This window comes from Prenolepis imparis, unplaced genomic scaffold (assembly GCF_030444845.1).
Source record: "Prenolepis imparis isolate NDT839.2.m4 unplaced genomic scaffold, iyPreImpa1.0 SCAF_2, whole genome shotgun sequence".
Taxonomy (NCBI): Eukaryota; Metazoa; Arthropoda; class Insecta; order Hymenoptera; family Formicidae; genus Prenolepis; species Prenolepis imparis.
The window spans coordinates 9,300,164-9,319,006 of NW_028141160.1; the positions used below are offsets into that span (position 1 = coordinate 9,300,164).

General features: G+C 42.9%; 1 protein-coding gene and 1 long non-coding RNA gene across 3 annotated transcripts in view; one reads left to right on the forward strand and one right to left on the reverse strand.

Annotated features, from left to right (window-relative positions):
- LOC145948983 (uncharacterized) overlaps window positions 1-18,843 on the forward strand; it is a 279,704-nt gene that overhangs the window by 216,674 nt on the left and 44,187 nt on the right. The window lies entirely within an intron of this gene.
- LOC145948978 (discoidin domain-containing receptor 2) overlaps window positions 1-18,843 on the reverse strand; it is a 95,390-nt gene that overhangs the window by 66,423 nt on the left and 10,124 nt on the right. The window lies entirely within an intron of this gene.

An 18,843-nucleotide genomic window follows, 5' to 3' on the forward strand; every position in this document is an offset into this window, starting at 1 on the left:
GAAAATAATTACGAGCTTAAAAAGAATCGACCTTAAAAAGAATCGACCTTAAAAAGGACGGTAGAGAAATAATCGGTTCGGAAAAAATATCCGAGGTAATAAATCAAGGAATATTGATGGATATTGTAAAATTACCAAAATTGCTGAGAGACGATTAATATGAATGGGCACAGTAAACGGAGAAAAGGGTGTAGGTATAATGGCCCTTGAATGTACAGGGCGGAACTAATATCATCGAGAACCGATAAACTCGAGTTACGACGTCTGGTTAACATTCCACGAGAAACTTGTCTTGGGCTGTGTAAAAATCTATATCGACGTACTTTGATATAAGATCAGATTCTTGCATAAGTATATCACGCAAACAAATGTATGCTCGATGTCTATATCCACTTAACTCTCTCCACCAATTTCTCCAAATTAAATTCTATTTAACACGATAAAAAAATTTTTAATTTTAATGACAAATTGTTTAATTGACAGATTGACTTTTCTCGCCTAACATCTTGTGATAATGTAACATAACAGATAAAAAATTCACGCTAATAAGACTGATAAGATAACTTTACGCACTTAGACTATGATCTATTAAATTGATTCGAGAATTATATAAATTCGTATTCCCTCTGTGCGTCGGATTATTCCGAAGCCGCGTCGAATAGGGGAGAGACTCTCGTTCCTTGGTGACGAAAGCTCCGTCAGCTCGCGCCGCTGATGTCATTTATTTCCCCGAAGTGCGTATTCCGCTCTTAACGAGATTATTGTCACCGCGGTGCGAACGTGCCGAGCGATGCGTATCGATATACCCAATCACCGGTCCGAAGTACGAATGCGTGTACGCGGTTGTCTGGTATTCACTCCTTCCATGCGTTTCGACAGACCTAACGAGACATTCTCGCGCTGTAGGTCCGATAATGATGCGCGGCAACGCGCAACGACGACACTCTCCACATGTATAGAGCTAAAATACCGTTGACTGGTCGGCGCTGTTTCTCTCCTTATCGAAGTATCAAAGAATCTTAGACGAGGCACGAAGATACCTTTGCGATCGGATAATAAACAGCCGGAAATTATTTATTAAAAGAGTAATAGAAAATACTTATTATTGCCTGCATGAAAGTTTAACTTTATATACAATTCAGGAGTTGAAAAAAATATCTAAACATCCTAGGTATTTAAAAATTATATTTTATCCACATTATTAAATTCCTACTTAATAATTCTTAATAATTTACCAGTAATTAAATATTATTGCTCTGTGTATCTTTTGCGATATATAAGACTTGCTATACGTAACATTCAAGAGATTATCAAGTGCACTGACTTCACGTTAATCGTCATTGCTGTGGTTGGCAGTTTTGGCTATATCGAATTCCGCGATAATAGGGTGCGATAAAAGTGATAGCAAGACGAAGGCATACCATGAAGTAATCAGTCGCCGTTACACCGTCATATAGGAAGACCGGCGCCTCGGTCTCTTCGTGATCATCGTTGTTGGCCGGCGCGCAATACTAGCTGGAGAGATGACTCCGTCAAGCAGCAAGCGACAATAAAGCCAATTGTGGCCCTAACGTGAGAAACCGGGACCAGGCGCGCTCGTATACGAGAGATTTCAATTACAGCTCGTTATGCCGGCAGATGGACGTAATGGTCCCTCTAGCGTTGCTGCCGACACTTTAGGCGTTCCAGAGAACGGAGTAGTCGCGATGAACGACGCCTACGGGCGCGTCTCGAAGAAAGCCTCAGGCTTTCTGGTGTATCCTCTTTAAAGGAGGCCGATGGACAGCGTGAATTATCACGTCCGCCTGATTTCAGACGCCGCATAATTGCATTGTTTCGTCGTCGGGCGGGAGCAGATAGTTGGACGTCATTAGCGATTGACGTGGTTACCGTACATATAAATCTCGGTACATCGCTGACTTTTCTCCGAATCCAATTACGCGGATCCCGGGGCGAACATCTTACAAGCGAAGTTAATGGGCGAGAGAGAAAGAGAATTGAGCGAGTATTGATAAGTAGTTTATGATAATTGCCGATGGTTACCGGTTACGTTTTTTTTTTCTTGCATTTCACGTGATTGCGCGCTTTTTGTCACGATCGAATTATTTCGAGCCTTCGCTACCGCGGGTTCTACAGCCAGGACAGGCATAATCGATGACGCTGCTCCATAGAAATTGATATGTTAGCCTCAGCGGGAAGCGTGACAATATAATCGACTTATTTACCCGGACTGTAAAACCAGTAAGGTGGAGGAGAGCGTATTTATGCGCGGCGCGTCAAGATTTAACGAGGCACCGGCGGCTATCGATGCACCGATCGCGATAATTTACAGACGCGCGCGAGAGCTGTTAATTCAGAGACACTCTGGGAGAATAAATCGACACTCTTGAAAAAAGGCGCAACCGTTTCCCCTATGGGAGGGAGGGAAAAAATCCCTCTGCTGGAAATTTATCACGTTCCAGGAATAGACTTTTCGCTCGGAAGAATTGATATTTAGTACAGTTTCTAGCATTCCCGGACACCTATGTACCTCCGACAAGATTAAGGGTGGTAACCGGGGGGAAGGAAACCGCCTTCAACACGTATATGTTCGCTACCGAGCGTGCCAAGCGTTACAAATATCATGTCCACGTGTGCTTTTCGTGGCCCCGAGCGGAACAATGCGTCACGATTTCGGCGACCGACGCGGATCACACCTTGATCGTTATTAATGGCTCGCGTTATTGTGTTGCGCGACCACCGTAGACCCCTTTGTAGTCTCAGCTGCATATACGCATAATCGATTTCTCGCTGTGTAGCCGTCCGAGATTCGGTTTCGGTCGTCATATCTCATCCCGTTTATACGATTACTGTCGCACCGCAAACACCCGATGCATTCATGCAGACTCGTTAACTCGCCTCAAGACGAATGCACGTCCGGTCTTTTTCCGTGTCTCGGATTTAAATAAAGTCATTTTTAGAATACAAGGTACTGATAGAATTTCTTGATAGAAGGAACTAATATAATTGAACGAACAAAGATGAAAATGATTATGTTTTAAAAAAAATCGAACGATCGAGTTTTATTTGTAGAAAAAAATTAAGATATAAAAAAAATTTCACATTATTACGATGTAAAAGTTTGAGCTTGCAGTCAAATTTATGTGAAATAAAGAATTTAAGTCAAATAAGAAACGCTAAACTTTAAAGCTTTCGCCATATAAAAATTGATTGAAAAAAAAATACTTGAAAGAACTCTCGGATATAGATTTTCTTTCTTCGCTGATATCCGGATATAGGATATCGAAAGGAAGAAAGGTTATCGAGGAGCGAAATATCGCGCTGTAATTCAGAGTATTCAGGCAAAGCACTTTTCGATAGAACCTATAAAATCGCATGTAGCCACTTCGGCGTTTTCCTACTCCTAAATAATTCGACGCTCGAACGCAGACAGTGGGGGTGGAGTTCTGACTTTTTCCTTTTTTTTTCGCACTGAGGAGGCAGGAGCGGCTTTGCAGGAACTCGCTAGGAACGACGGAAGCATTTGTCATCGGAGCATAGCACGAAATATAAATCGCAAACAGAACCGGAGCTACAGGTTGAAGCACCAGAGGAGGAGGCAAGAGCGAAAATAAACTCGACTCTTCCTCGATGCGTTATCACTGTAACTCCGACTGGCAAAGGCGCGTTTTCTCCATCCCTCTTCTACATATACGTACTCTCCTCCCCCAATTTTTCCTTCTTTTTCGCCGAGGTACCTGCTTTATTGTGCCTCCAGTGGAGCACGTACGTAAAAATGCGCGCGACCCGTTGAACTCCACCCTCCGCTTATCGTCACGCGTCTCTCGCCCCGTCTCGCGCGACACGAAGTCACTGGTTTTTATATATATATAGAAAGGTAGCAAATTTTATATATATTACGTGCAAAACGATTTTTCCGTCTGTAAAAAGGACGCCTTTGGAGATGCGCCGAAATATTTATCAGGCATATGTCGCGACTGACAGTTTCGCACGAGAGCTGCATAAGAAACATGTGACTTTTCATAACAGTTATTCCATCTCTCTCTGTTGCATCAGTTTCTTTAAAAATATTTTTCAAGAATAATATTTAAATTATGGATTATGCAATTGTCAGAAATAAATATGCTTCAAAATTCTCTTGTGCGAAAGATATCGAATTTTGGGGGGAAAAAAAATCTTTAACACGCCCGCGCCTATTAGGTATCTTAGTATAGGTACCTGGTTTTAAAAGCCCTCGTCTTACTTTAGAGACGGCCGATTGCTCGATTTCGATGCGTGCCAATCGGCAAATCGAATTCTACCTGTTTGTTTGATGACGAGAGTCGTTTCTACTTCTACACGTAGCCAAGTCTCTCTCGATACACGCGTATACGCATTACACGTAACGGTAAACGTATTTCCCATCTTCCTATACCCTAGTACGGGGAAATGGTCTGGACCGACTCAATTTATAAAATGGAAGAACCAAAGTGCAAGAGCGTTTGTTGCCAGGAGGAACATATTTGATCAAGCGAAACCAAATATTTATACGTAAAAGTTAACCGAATGTAAATTACACTCCGTATTCAGAATATCTAGCTTCTTCATTACCTCATTTCCTTACATTTTTTATATATCATATAATAATTATATTTGAAGAGATATCGTATAAGAATTATTTTATACTTACGAATGCAAAAGTGCAATTTTAGAAAACTTAATAATTTCATTTATTGTCATATGCTATTAATTTATTTAAAAATTTTTATTAGTAACTGCACGCTTAATTGCATACGTGAGTGGATATTCACATATATACATCCTTGGCTGAGTACACATATAAGCACAAATGCGGTTGATGTAACCGCGTTGATATAACCGCAAATGGATTGGGTGATATTGCGCAATAAGATGTTATTGCTGCAATACACGTGGCTAACTCGGAGATGAGTTTCAAGATATAGATCCGTAGAAACTATCGATAAGGCGTCTTATCACCGGCGATGATGAAAGCGAGCTATCTGATTTTTACGAGAGTCGATATCATGTGGCTTGATATCGCGTCTATACTGACCTCAATACGTGAAACGAACTGGATCGCTCGCTGTCCAAAGCGCCGTATCTCGCTGGATTTAACAGATATTTATTATCTGCAATCGAATAGCAGAAGACTGCAGTACGCGATAAGCGAAAAAAAAAATTTCCACTCTCCTGCGTCGGAGATATACGCTGCCCCAGAATAACGATTAAAATTACATTTGTTCCCTTCCGTGCAATCAACGTCAGACCTGACGACCCAATATTTACTCTCGCAAAAGAGCTGAGTGCCCCTTCGCGGCTAGAAATCTCGAAAATCAATATCGAGAGGGTTCAACAGACTCTCGACGTCCTCGATCAAACCGCTTGACGTGTCAAACAACGCATAATAGATAAGTTCTCTGACATATGAATAATTTCCGATTGAATGTCTTTGTCCATGATGATTTCAATAGAATATTCGATATGTCATAGCTTTTCTTCCATTTCAGATCGGAAGGTACATACATCGCAAGTAGGGGTAGTTAGGTATCTATTTGTGTACATCTTTTTCAATAATTTTTGTATTTTTCAATAATTTCTGTATCCTTGTCAATTCTCTTGACAATTTTCACGTAAAACTCTAGATTTTGAAGCATTCTATACAAATGTTATAAAATAATTTAGATTTAGAAGTAAAAGTTTCAAGAAGAATTAGAAAAAAGGAAGAATTAAAAAATTTATATTTGTAGAAAATTTACCACGGCGCTAGTAATTGAGATAATTAATTTAAATAATAAAGATGAAATAAAGTAAAGTGATTTAAACGATTCACTGACGATACACTGACTCCGAAATCGAAGACACAATGATGAGTCGGAGCGAGAGGTCACGCTAGGCCTCCTTCGAAAGCGAAACCGGCGGACACTCGAATTAATATTCGATGCCCGGAACATGTCACATTCAGGTGCGAGCGAAACGACCGATGACCGGATGTACGTAAAGCGCACGATAAATCTCCACACGAGAGACATACGAGAACGCTTCCGCGTCTGGTATTCTCTTCCAGATCGCGTTTCCCTGCTATCCCGTCACCGTTGTTTTCGAAGGAGTGGAATCATCTGTGACGAGTTTTCACCACTCGTATATGAACACACGTCTCGACTTTTGGTGCACGTGACGTGCATTTATCCGCCCGCTTTTTTGTCCGACTAGAGCCAATTTTCCAAAGTCCACCAGACATTAATGACAGAAAAGACGGGGGCTAATAACACCGGGATAGATGTGTGTAAGGGGGTGTAAGAAGGGCCGAGCTATTGTCGCCGACCGGAATACACCGGCAGTATATTGCCGGACGAACGTCTCTCTCGCGAACGAGACGTCGACGTTTCGAATCTCCTCGTTTTAATCAAAAAGTCTCATAAAGTCTCCGTGACATTGCGGCCGGCGCGCGATACATCATAACGATGATCTATCGCGTACTGGGCTGCAATCGAGGTGCACCCTCGGTAGAGAGACCGTCAAGAAAGATTGAAAATATCTGCGAGCTTAAGATATAAACGTTACTCCCTGGAAAGTAAGTTCAACGTAAGTTTAATGCGTATGAAAGCGTCGCCCACGCGAAAATGTCATTTCCTCATTACTCCTTATTAGAGCGCGCTATAGTACTTTTTTATATATATATCTACGACACAAATCTCTCGTCGTAAAAATAATGATCGTATATATACGAATGTAAGGTTTGTTAAAGGAGCATTAAAATGCGACGAGCGCAATTACTTTGGTATAAAAATCATTGTCGATAACTCTCGCCGTTCTCATATAGAGCGGATAACTTTACGTCTCCCATTTATTGTTACGGGCATAACCCGATGAATGCCGATTCACAATGGCCTGGTGGATCGATGTGACGGTTCACAGATATTCCATTCGCACTGAGGTCTTACGTTAACTGTCAATATCCGTTGGAGCCAGCGAGGCGAACAAAGATTGCGTTACGCCCAAGTGTCAATATAAAGTATTGAATTTCAGCCTTCGCGCACGCAAAAGAAACGCTGTCGCTTCGATTATGCGAATATTGACGCCGAGGGGGCCGATCGGCCTGGACATTAATTAGCGGAAATGTCAAGTATAAAACGCAGCGAGAAACTGAAATGGATGATTCCGAATATGCAAAAATGCAATTTCGGTGCGCAGAACGAAAGAGCCAGAGCTCTGTCTCTCCCCGCCTAAAGAATTATGTAGCCGACCAAATATTACGACGTCGCGCAGATTTACAGCCCCCGTCGTTCACAAAAACAAGCGTGCTCCGACGTAGCAAAAGATACGCACCGGTGCTCCGCGCGTTTTAAGATTCATGCGGATGGCTTTAAAGGGATATCTGCATTCTACAGGAATCAATCCGACTGTAAATAACGCCCACTCGTAAAAATCGTCGAACGCAACAGCGTAAAACCTCCCTCTCTCCCTCCCACGACAGCTCTTTAGTATACTTTAGCTTGATAAATGCGCCGGACGCCCGGTGTAAATAAAAAGCAATTAGCAATAAATTTCATTTCGCTGAAGCCGCGTTATAACACACGCCCGACGTGTCTCGCATCGCGAAATAAGCGTAACGGCGTTTACGCCAACAAGGCGAAACGCGCGAGTCTAGAGAAAGGTAGACTCGCGGTATTCGGAGCCTGCGACATAATGAATATACGATCGACGCGTAATGAGCAGTCGGCAACGCCGTCGTATATGAGACGATAAATAAGCGCGCCGAGAGTGCTCGTTAAGACATTTTGCCGCGATCAATTCTTTCTCTCGCCTCGCCGCTGATACCGCTTATTAATTTCTCAACCGTCGCGCTTTTTATTTTTTTTTGTTTTTCTAAGCACCTGCGCGAGAGAGTCTGTTATACGGATCAGTGACTTTCGATTAAGTGTAATATTATCGCCTCCTACGAAGCGATATATATACCTTCACGCCATTCCGGAAGCCGTAGAGTAGCGCGAGCTCGTATCTCGAGAGCGGCAATTCGATTTTGCAGGATCAAGCGTCGCTGAAAAATGATGGCGATGTCGTAACGGAGCATGTATGAGATCAATCACGATATAAGCAGGCATAGGGATAGGATACGCTGCCATGAATCTCTCTCGCGCGCTCGCGATTTTTATTTTTATCCGCATTCAGATAACGAGAATATATATAGTCGCGAAACTAGTCTTTTGCCTGTTAACATCAGAAGCGCATATTATTCGACTGTCTCTCTTCTATCTTATCTAAATTAATCGTTATATTTGTGTAACAAGTCGGCGGTGTCTTTATTGGAAATCTTGGCTGAAGGAGAATCGGAGTAACTCAACCGTCAACTTTTATGTCATATCGACCAATAGTAGGCAATCGAGAGACGATGAGGAGGGCGATTTAAAAGGATTCTCCATCAAGCCATGCGGGACTTTCGTTGGCTAGTATAACCAAGCTTGCACATCCGACTCCCAATATCTCTCTCTACTCCTTCCCCTCATTTTCCTGCCTCCTCTCGATTCCTTCTACTTTCGCTCCTTCTTCTTTGATTCTTTTTCGGTCTTCTTCTGCGATCACAGTCAGCTCGTTGGCGGTGTTCGGTTTCTGATTATCGGAAATCGATCTCTGGCAAGCCGTTAAGAGCACGGTCGACTAAGCTGGTAGGCTCTCTCCACCCTTTCTCTCTTTCTTTTTCTCTTTTTTTTCTATAGACCACCAAACATATGATTAGTGGATATATGATATTTTATCGGATCATCGAATTCTGCCATGCGCCAAGGATCTCAAAATTTCAACCAAATACACACAATGTATGTTTCAATCTTATAATTATTTTTGTTAAAATTATTACGTTTATATAAAATACTTATTTGAATTTTTTGAAAAAATGTAGATGTTATATAAAAATATATATTATATAAAAGTTTATGAAATATTTCTTGAAGAATTATCAATAGAAAAAAATTATACAACCGTTTCAGAATTGTGTTTAAATTTCTGCTGAACGATTGGCCCCGCCTCGAAATTCGGCAGATTTATAGCATCCTGTAAATGCTCCTGAATTTATCGAATGAAGCAACGGGGATGCACTGGACCGTGTCGTATGTTCTTTCGTTCCCTAGTTTGATTCTTCGAACTTTCCCTTCCCCTTCCCTGAGGACTGACTGGCGGCTCATTGCCGGTGTTCGGTTCTCTGATTATCGAAAATCGATCCGTAGCAGGCTGTGTTGAGAGCATGGTCGAACAAACCGGTAGGTGCATCGGGAGGAGGAATACACGAATCGATGCAACACCACGTCACTATCAATACGCGATCGCCGGATGACGCGGTCGTTCACATTTAAATATCACCGTGTAACACGTTGACACAATCTTCGATTCCTAATATTAAAGGTCAAACGCATTAAAAATCAAACTCTTTACAGAATAAATAGAGTGATTTATAACACCTTTATAGATGATTTTTTTCCGTAATGTCAAAGAAATTTATAAATGTTAATTATTACATTTTAACAAACTTTTTAATTTTGCAACATGAAACGGTCTCGTTGTAAGAGTACATAAACTACTGTGTACTAAATAATAGATAAAATCTACACATACACATGACTGACTTTCCTTACGGCTTTCCTTACGAGTAAACATAAAACAGAAGCATAAAATTAGTTCGTTTATGAACTGTTGCTCGTACGTGTTTATTTATCTCGAGAATCATAGGCGCGGTAGCACCGGTAGCGAGAGAGGAGGCCATTTCTCGGGAGTACGAGCCAAAAAAAGGGGAACGAAAATTGAGCACCGCGGGCGGCCGTTGTAAATTAAATTTGGTTGCAAAGGAAGTCATAACGGCCGGCACGTGCCCCGTCGCTGTTGCATGGCGTATATATACGTGTACGTCATAAGATTATGGAAAAATCTTACGCGACGTGTCGGGGGAGAGCCGGCTCTTTTCTTCTTCTTTTTTTTTCGTCAGGAAGCGTGGCTCTTACGTGACTCGAATGCGCCAGTCTTTCGTACATTCAGGTAAACCCAATAGAACCTGACAATTATAACTCGATTTTAAAGCCCACACGGGCTTTTCTGAAAAAAAGGAAATCTTCCTCGCGTGCTCTCCTCTTTCGCGAAATAATGCAGAAACTTCCATTGGAAAGAATATCAAGATTTATTAACGATGCCCCGCGCATCGTCGACAAGTTAAATTTAAAAATATTTCTCGATATCCATTATATCGTTTTTTTATTATTCCTGGGATATGAATAGATTTAAGAACACGTCGCATATTTTTTTTCGCTAAGTATTCATGAGCAGCGGACACATTCATATTCTTTAATTATTCACGTCATGAATTAAATTCATCCCGCATGCGTCTAAATATTATCCATTATGCTTATTTTTTTTGCGAAAGCTTATAATACGAGAGTAAATAATAAAGGATGTATGTTCTATGCTCTCTCTTTCTCTTTTCATCAGGAGTGTAGTCTATATTTTTTTCCAGCGAGAAAACGTAATGAAAGGAACAGTGTCATGATGCGTGATATTTTCATCTAGAATTCCGCGTCTTCCGTTGCATTTTAATGACTGGATCGTGCGAGACTGATGAGTTTGCAATACAAGGGTTAGTTTAAAATTGAAGAGGAGAGAGAGATAAAGAGAAACATCGACGATTCGACGATGGATAGTCCTCGCGTAGGGTCGATTGTTCGTCGAGCCTCGCCCTATCGTTTGCGATCGATTGCAGCTGAACAAACGAAACCTCGAAATTAACGGGCTATTACGAATTTAAACGCGGTAATAATCCCGGCGCAAATTGCGCGCAAAGTTACCATCAGACCTTTCTCTCTCTCCCTCTGTTTTCTCTTTTTTCCTACAATTATAATAAAACCGTAATGAAACGGCTGATTACATCGCTCGAAAATCGCCCACGATGTTTCCCATCTGCGTGTGCACACGTGTAACAGAATCCGGTACGGTAAGTCCGGTATTCGAATATCAATTATGTTCTTATGGGGTGACACGTGGTCATCTCGTAGGTAGACCGGTTGTATTGATCGGCAGAGATAATCGCGCAATACGCTATTAATAATGTTGTAATAGTGCGCTCTGAAAAAAAATTGTACTATACGACCGAGGACTATTTGCGAAATGCAAGCAAGAAAAGAAAAGAGGAAATATGGAAATATCTCACTGTTAATCTGTAACGTGAAACTGAAGTCTGGAACTCCCGAGTGGTTTAAGTACACGTCTTAACCCGACTCTGAAAGCAAGGATTTAAATAATTCGGCGATTCCCATCTGCCCTCCGGAGTACTACGACGCACCACCGAGAGAGTCTGACATCCACGACTTTTTCCACTGAAATACCATGTCGTCGCGACTATTTGCAAGCGCAGTGCATCGACTTGCTTCCGCTTGCGCGAAAACGCGAGGACGAATTCGTGGAGGGAAATCTTATTCCTTCCTTCGTTTGCATTTATCGCTCGCGTTGTACGCTTGATCGAGTTCCAAGGTATATACATATACACACACACACGCTTCTTAGTCGATGTCTCGATCATCGTGGCGGCGCCAGCATGCAAACGAGCCGGTGTAGTTTACCAACGACAGACTGGTGAATGAGTAAACAAGCAGAGAAGAGAGGAAGAGAATTCGTGGGAGAAACTCGCTCTCCTCCTCCTCATGAAACGACGTCGATCACGAATGTCGCGAACGGCCGAGAGGTGTTCGGTATTTCCGCCACGGTCGCAGCACGTGGCGTCATATTTTTAGAACGTGCCGTACGGACTTCACCTAATATTCGCCCGACGACAGGTGGATCGTTAAACGGGAGTCCTTGCTTGCGCCCGCGCCACGTTCGTCTTCCTTTCTCTCTCTCATTTTCGCCTTTCTCTCCCCTGACTTTTTTTTTACTCGTTTTTCCGTGCCGTCGACGGTGACGAATGTCACCGCGCGTTGCGTGAAAATGTCAGCACCATGTACGAGGTATTTAGGAGGGGAATCGCCATAGGGAACCGGTTATACGCGGTTCTCTCTTATATACCGTTCGCTCTTCTCAGAGAACGCGCGCGCGATGATCCGCGTCGCGGAAAATTTAGGGGACACCCCTGGCGAATTTCGACATTGAGCGAGAACAGCGACGCGAACGACTCGCGTGCGTGCCGCGTATGACAAGATTAATATACGTTGAATACCTTCTCGCGTTCTCTGACTGTCGCACCGCCAACATATCGCGCACACGTGTATCGCGCTTTTTTTCTTCTACTTTTTTTGCGAAAAGATAATATATCTTTCTATAGCTTTTTTCTACCTGGCGAAGCATTTTCATCCGGACGAGGATTCACGGGAAAAATATCAAAGAGCTATACTAAAAAAGAAAAAAAAAAACTGCGTGAATGTGCTCGCCATTGTGAGTCGATCAAGTATCGTTTTCGAATCCGTAGCTAAATCCGAAATGTACGTTATCCTAGTTGGGAGTCAGAATCGAGGGATGATAATAGAAGCCGCATAAATCAAAGCTCCATTCACGTCTTTATTGCTCCATTAAATGGGACAGCTGGTGCCCGCTCGTTGCCGCGTTTCGATGGCAGCAGCAGCTCGAGGGTGCCGTTCGGAATTTCGCGGAGGTACATTTGTCTCGCTGCAGAGATTATCGCCGGGGTGCAGAGAGAGAGGGAGAGAGAGAGAGAGTTGTGCCGCGCGCGGTCTATAAAGTTATATCAATTCGCATCCGTCGTTCGCAACCCTCTCTCCTCTCTATCCCGCCGTATTGACTTAATATCGTTAATTTCCGTCAACGATTTTGCTAGGGGTAAGCGCCCGTCGCGCGATGCCAGCGAATGCAGGCAGGACCCGATCGAAGCTTGTTTACATACAAATACGAGCAGTTAAATTGTTTCTCGACGATGCAATTTCCATCTAATCTGCCGTCAGCCACTTTCCGTTCGTGTACGGATGAGCCATAGCTGCACGATAAGAGAACTTGTTAAGATTTTCATCTCGTTTAAAAATTACAAACCTTAAATATCATAAATAAAGGGAAAGATAAAAGAGATGAGAGAAATTCTTTTACGATACATTCGTAATGCAAGTACATTTAAAGTGAAAAGTTTGCTCTCTTGTAGATGTTAAGACCCCTGTCAAGCTGACCTCCACCTTTTAAAAATAAAAAAATGAATAGCGCATAATTATAAATTTTTATATCCCGCAAATTAAAATTTTGAGCTTGTCGCATTGGGCAGGAATTTAATATTTTTTTTCTGAGAGGGCTGAGATGATGTTGGTTCGAGTTCCTAATTTTTTAATAAGACTTTAGCCTTGTTCATTCAATTCATTCAATTCAATTAGGAAAGAAACATGTATGCTAGCGAATTTGAGAATGTAAGAATTAATTGACAAGTAGTGCGAATTTTAAATGCGATTACTAAATAAACTGTAATTCATAGTCGACTAATGAATATTTTTGAAGCTTCAGTTATCGTTAAGATATCTAAACGTGGAATTCGTTCCGTTTGGAAAGATCTCAAACTTAAACATCGGTCGCGCCTATTGTGATACAAGAATAAAGTCCTATTAAAAAATTAGAAACTCAAACCGTTGACATCATCTCAGCCTCTCCACAAAAAATATTAAACTCCTGCCCAATTCGACAAGCTCAAAAATTTTAATTTACGAAATATAAGAGCTCATAAATGGCTCATAATTATGCGCTATTAATTTTTTTATCTTTTTGAAAGATGGGACCAGTTCGACAGGGATGATGTTAAGTTGGATGAGGGAAGATTGAATAACGTATGCCTCTTGTAACTAGATTTCGATGATGTTCGAAAATCCAAGTGCGACCTATAGCTATCGGAGAAACGCGTTTCCGGCTCTCGCAGAATCCATAATCGCAGCTGCGGCATAAGCGCAGTTCGCAAAGTCGTATCAATTCACGTCCGGTTCGGTGGCACATTGAGTTCATAACATTAATTTCCGTTAACGGTAGAGCCAAACGGCTCTCGAACTCCAATTCCGAGGGCTCGGCTCCGCTGATGGAGATGGATCGAAGCCTGTTTACATACAAATTCATCCAGTAAAACCGCACCTGCGCGGCGCAATTTCGTATTGGCCTGCAGTTAATTTCGGGGGTAACAACGCGTCGGGTTCCGAGTACGTCACTTTGCCATGCGGACGTTAATAATGAGCGTCGAATTCCGACGAACTTTGGAGTTGCAACGTTTGGCCCTCTTCCTCCCTCCTTCCGGCCCCCCTTTAGTTTACTCCGGAGCCGCGATAATTTCTACGAAAGCGTTGCGCGAAACTTTGTTACCGAAGTAGAAAGCGGAAGTAGAAAGACTATAATGCGCCGAGTGTCGGGGTCCTCGTTACGCGTTTTACAGATGTATTCATATATCGTTACAACTTCGATAATTTAGTTTACGATGCGTGTTCTCCCTCGCATTCGAATATATTCTGTGCCCTCTCTTCTTCCATTTTATTAATAACGCGTATGGAATATATGAATAGAATAACAGAGATATTTTTCAATTCTATATACGGAATATTCTCTCGTATCTCGTAATTCGTAGATATAAAACAATGCGATATATGCATCGTGTGAAGAGAGAACGAAGAAAATAGGAGAGACCTCGGTTATTAAAAACATCGGTGGTGTATTACGAGTAGACGTCTCGTGACAATGTTACTTATAGAATCGCCGTCGATATATCAAAGAATGCTGCTCCTCGCAGAAAACCCAGAAGTATCTGGAATCGGGCCAAGCATTTTTATTGTCACGGGGCCTTTTTCATTCGACATTTCTCTCGAAGCGAGTATACGTTCGCCGCGGCAACGTTCATGAATATCCCTCTTCTTGCCAATAAAATTCCCGAAATTCTTTGTGACTGACGGTGCATCTAGGACACCCAGACGGAACGTCTTTAATGGTCGGCTGCACTGTGTTATAGCCAATACGAACTTTCCACGGTAATTTCTGCGAGGTAGTTTCCTACACGCTTGTCGAAGACGCGATGATCTTGTTACAGCTTGTAATCATTTTTGTTTAATCGCGAAAAGTGAAGCAAAACGAGGCGTACGAAAAACATACATGTAATTAATTTTTTACATACGTGTAATTATTTTTTTATGGTTCTATATAAAGAGATCTTAAGTGAATGTTTTCGCTAAATTTGGAAGATTGATTGTCAGCATCGTGATACATCCAGGTGATGCGTATCGTCGAGTTAAGTCACGATCAGGGGACGATCTCTTCGCGGTAATTTCCACGGGGCATCATAAAAATCGCGGCGCCACGGTGTCGCGGTAATTTCTATGCCATCAGCCTGAAGTCGATGAAAAAAAGGAGGTCGGATCGACGAAGGAGGAAGTCCCGAGGAATTTTATCGAGGCAGATGCAGTCGTACACTTGGGTCGGTCTCGCTATATACAAAGCTCCGAAATCCCCCTTGATTTTGCAGAGCCGGAATCGATGTTAGATACGCTTCAGGGAGCATTAGGAGCTTGAGGAAATCGTCGAACGAGCCGTTTCTAAGCCAGACAAGCCTGAGGGCAAAACTTCGTCTCTCTCCTGTCCTCGTTACACTTTGATGATAACAATCTCCGCCTGTATTTTATGTACGTTACGTTCTTTTAGTCCCGTTAAATTACCCGCGTCGAATGCGTAACTCTTTCGGTACGATTCGCCGGGAGATATATAACGCACGTCTCTGTCTTTGAAACGCGTAGCATTTCGCGGAGATGATCGTTCCTACCCCGAACTTGCCGAAAGATCAATTATTTTCTCATTCGAGTACTTAAATTAAAAAAAATATAATTTTGATTAATTTATTTAAATAGTTATTGTATCTAATCGTAATAATAATTCGCGAGCAAGTATATCATAGATTGCTATTAAGAGAGGCAGGTTCGTGTGGAGCATGAATCACGGGGTTTGCCCGATGCAATCGTGCACGCCGCGTTTCTCGCTATGGGAACAGAACGGAGGCAATCGGCGCGAAATCGATTCGATCACGAGCGCAGCCAGGTAGAGGCCCATCGTGATCCGCTCGATCTCACATAAAGCGAGTCACGGATCCGCGTCTCGTCGTCTGACGTCACCTCCGTCGCCGGGAGCGCACGCCAGCCGGGAAAAACGAGGACAAAAGGTGCACGCTGCGAATTAATAAGCCAGTTTTAAACACTGAAGTAGCATATACACCCGCCCCTCTTACCCTCCCTCGAGATATATCGAATGGGTCGTCAGGCTGTACATAATGTGGCGCAGCTGAAACTGAAGCAGGGGAATCACGTTAAAAGGATGTCTCTCTCTTTCTCTCCCCTTCTCTTTTTCATTGTCGTGGACCCAATTTTTATGGTGCCGCCAGGAGGGAATAGCTGACTTTTGGGGCCGGAGGGTCCCAGAAAAAAGAGTCTGCTTTATTCTGGTTTATTCTGGTCGGTCGATGCGAGCTCACGCTCGGTCGGGTATTCGAGGAGGCCTACGGTTTTCGCCTTCGTCGAATCCATCACCGCGGGACGCCCTATTACCGCGCCCTCCCTCGTTCTCCCTTGCATTTTCGCGACTCCCTACTTCGTCTAAGTGGATTATCAGAGATATCCGTTTGATCTCTCGACCGAAAGAGCCGTGCCGGATAAACTTCGGGATGTCTTACGGGTTCCTGCAGGTGTAGCGGTTAAGTCCTTCCGTTTTGTACGCCCGACAGCGTCACGAGAAACGGGACGTGAAAAGCCTCGAGGTTTCATCCCCCGCGCGAGAAGAGCGGAACGAAATCCCTAATCCCTTCATTGTTCAAAATGATAGAACATAGCGAGGTATTGTTATTTCTTGCTCTCTCGTAGCTATTGCATTTATTCTTTTATTCTCGTCTGTTTCGTAAAAGAATAAAAACGCGCGATAATATTTTTTCGAATAACTTCTCAACTTCAATGTCGCTTGTAAGAACTTGACAGATATTTTATACGCGATTTTGCACATTTGGACCTGATTTTAAAATCATGGCAATATTCTTAACACATTGTACTATATAATACTATGCTCTTATAAGTATTTATATATTTTACGCAATTTACCGATTTGTAATTACACCATCGAGTCGAATAAAAAGATTTCAACTTAACACTGAAAGATTAAAATCTCGAAAATGTAGTATTTTTGTAGCAGCTTCCGGCGCGTTAAGTTTTTTGTAATGAAACGTCTACGCTCATTTCTTTCTTCGCGCGAGCGTGCTCTCTAATTACTTTGTTTCGCCTTCTAAAGCCTTGATATTTCGGCGGAATAACAGTAAAAAGGTGATATCGATTTCCCCTCGACTTATCCGACTAGACGACGCAACAAGGCAAAACTACGACGACGCAATGTCGGAAGAGGAAAAGTTGGATGAGCTGCCCCGTCGACCGGCAACGATGACTTCCTTCATGAGGGTTTCGATTCAATGGGGTCACGATGATCCGACAATGGAGCCGAGTTTGACCGGGGAGAAAGAACTTCCAGAGAAGAGGTTTTCTCGAGATCTCTCTAGGAAATAACGAGTCGCGCTCGCGTCCCGCGACATGGCCCGCCACCGAAACTGGAAGGATGAAAAGTCATACGCGATCATACAGAAGAGGACAGAGATCTCACGTGCGGCAAGACGCGAAGAGAGAAAAACGAAAACGCATGACGATCTTATTGTCGTCCGCGCAGAAAAGTCGCCCCTCTCTCTCGCAACACATCCGACAATGAGAGAATCTATCCCGTATCCACCCCTCTTTTTCCACTTTCGCGTCTCCTCTATTTTTCTAGCTCCTTCTGTTCGCCCGTCCGTCAGGAGTCCCCCGGCGCGCAAAAAGCAGTTAAAGCGATTAAAGTCCCCGAAAGCTTGGCGAGAGGCGAAGCGCGATAGAAAAGCCTTCCGAGAGTTCTTTGCTCGTTCCGCCCCTCCGCGTCGGCCGTTTCCCCTTCGGAGCCGGGATATTGCGACTCGCGGTGGAATTGCCCCGGGCAATTGCGCTGGAATCTAACTTCCATTCGGACTTATTATTTGAACAGGGGGTAGTGCTCTCCGACTGGCGAAGGTAGCTTCCGGTTCTCTCTTTTTCTCGTGCCCCTTTCGCCGACGTCACGTGATGAAGCGCGATCGATCGACCGTGAAGCTTTTCGCGATTAAAATCTTTGCGCTTTACGGTTTGTTAAAGCGAAATTCGATAACGGCTGAGATGGTCAAAGATTAGCGAAAATTTTTATCTTAACAATTCTTAAAGGTGTATATAAAATAAATAAAAAATCACATAAGAAATAATTGTTTATTTTATTATATTAATCTGAATTAACGAAATATTATAGCTCTTCATGCTACATCCATCATGTTCAAAATCGGACGATCATTTCATGTATAATCTGATTGAAGTCGACACAGATTTTTTTTTATATCCATGTCTCTTGACACATAAACCTAAGCAAGAAGGGTCAAGGATTAAATCTCATGTAGCGCCTCTGCATAAAATCTTCGAACCGGAAGAGCAATTACTACTGATTGACCTCCTAGCTTCATCCTTGGTAACCGAACCGTGTAACGGGATTAATAAAGGCTCGACCGTCCATCCATAATGCTGGACCGAGGGGAAGCGGGACCATCGGTGGCACACGCCTCTCCTAAAACCAACGAGACGAGAACTCTTACGGGGGCATTAATTGCCTCTGCGAGCGCTTCACTAAATTAAGAAGCGTGCGTAATCGAGCACCCAGGCCGGCGGCTAACGCGCTTCGCGCACGCTAATTGCGCGTGAGATAATAGTACAAGCCGGAAATACGCGAATCGATAAGTTAGTACGATTGCCGTAATTGGGTGGTGTTTTCTGATGAAGCGCACGC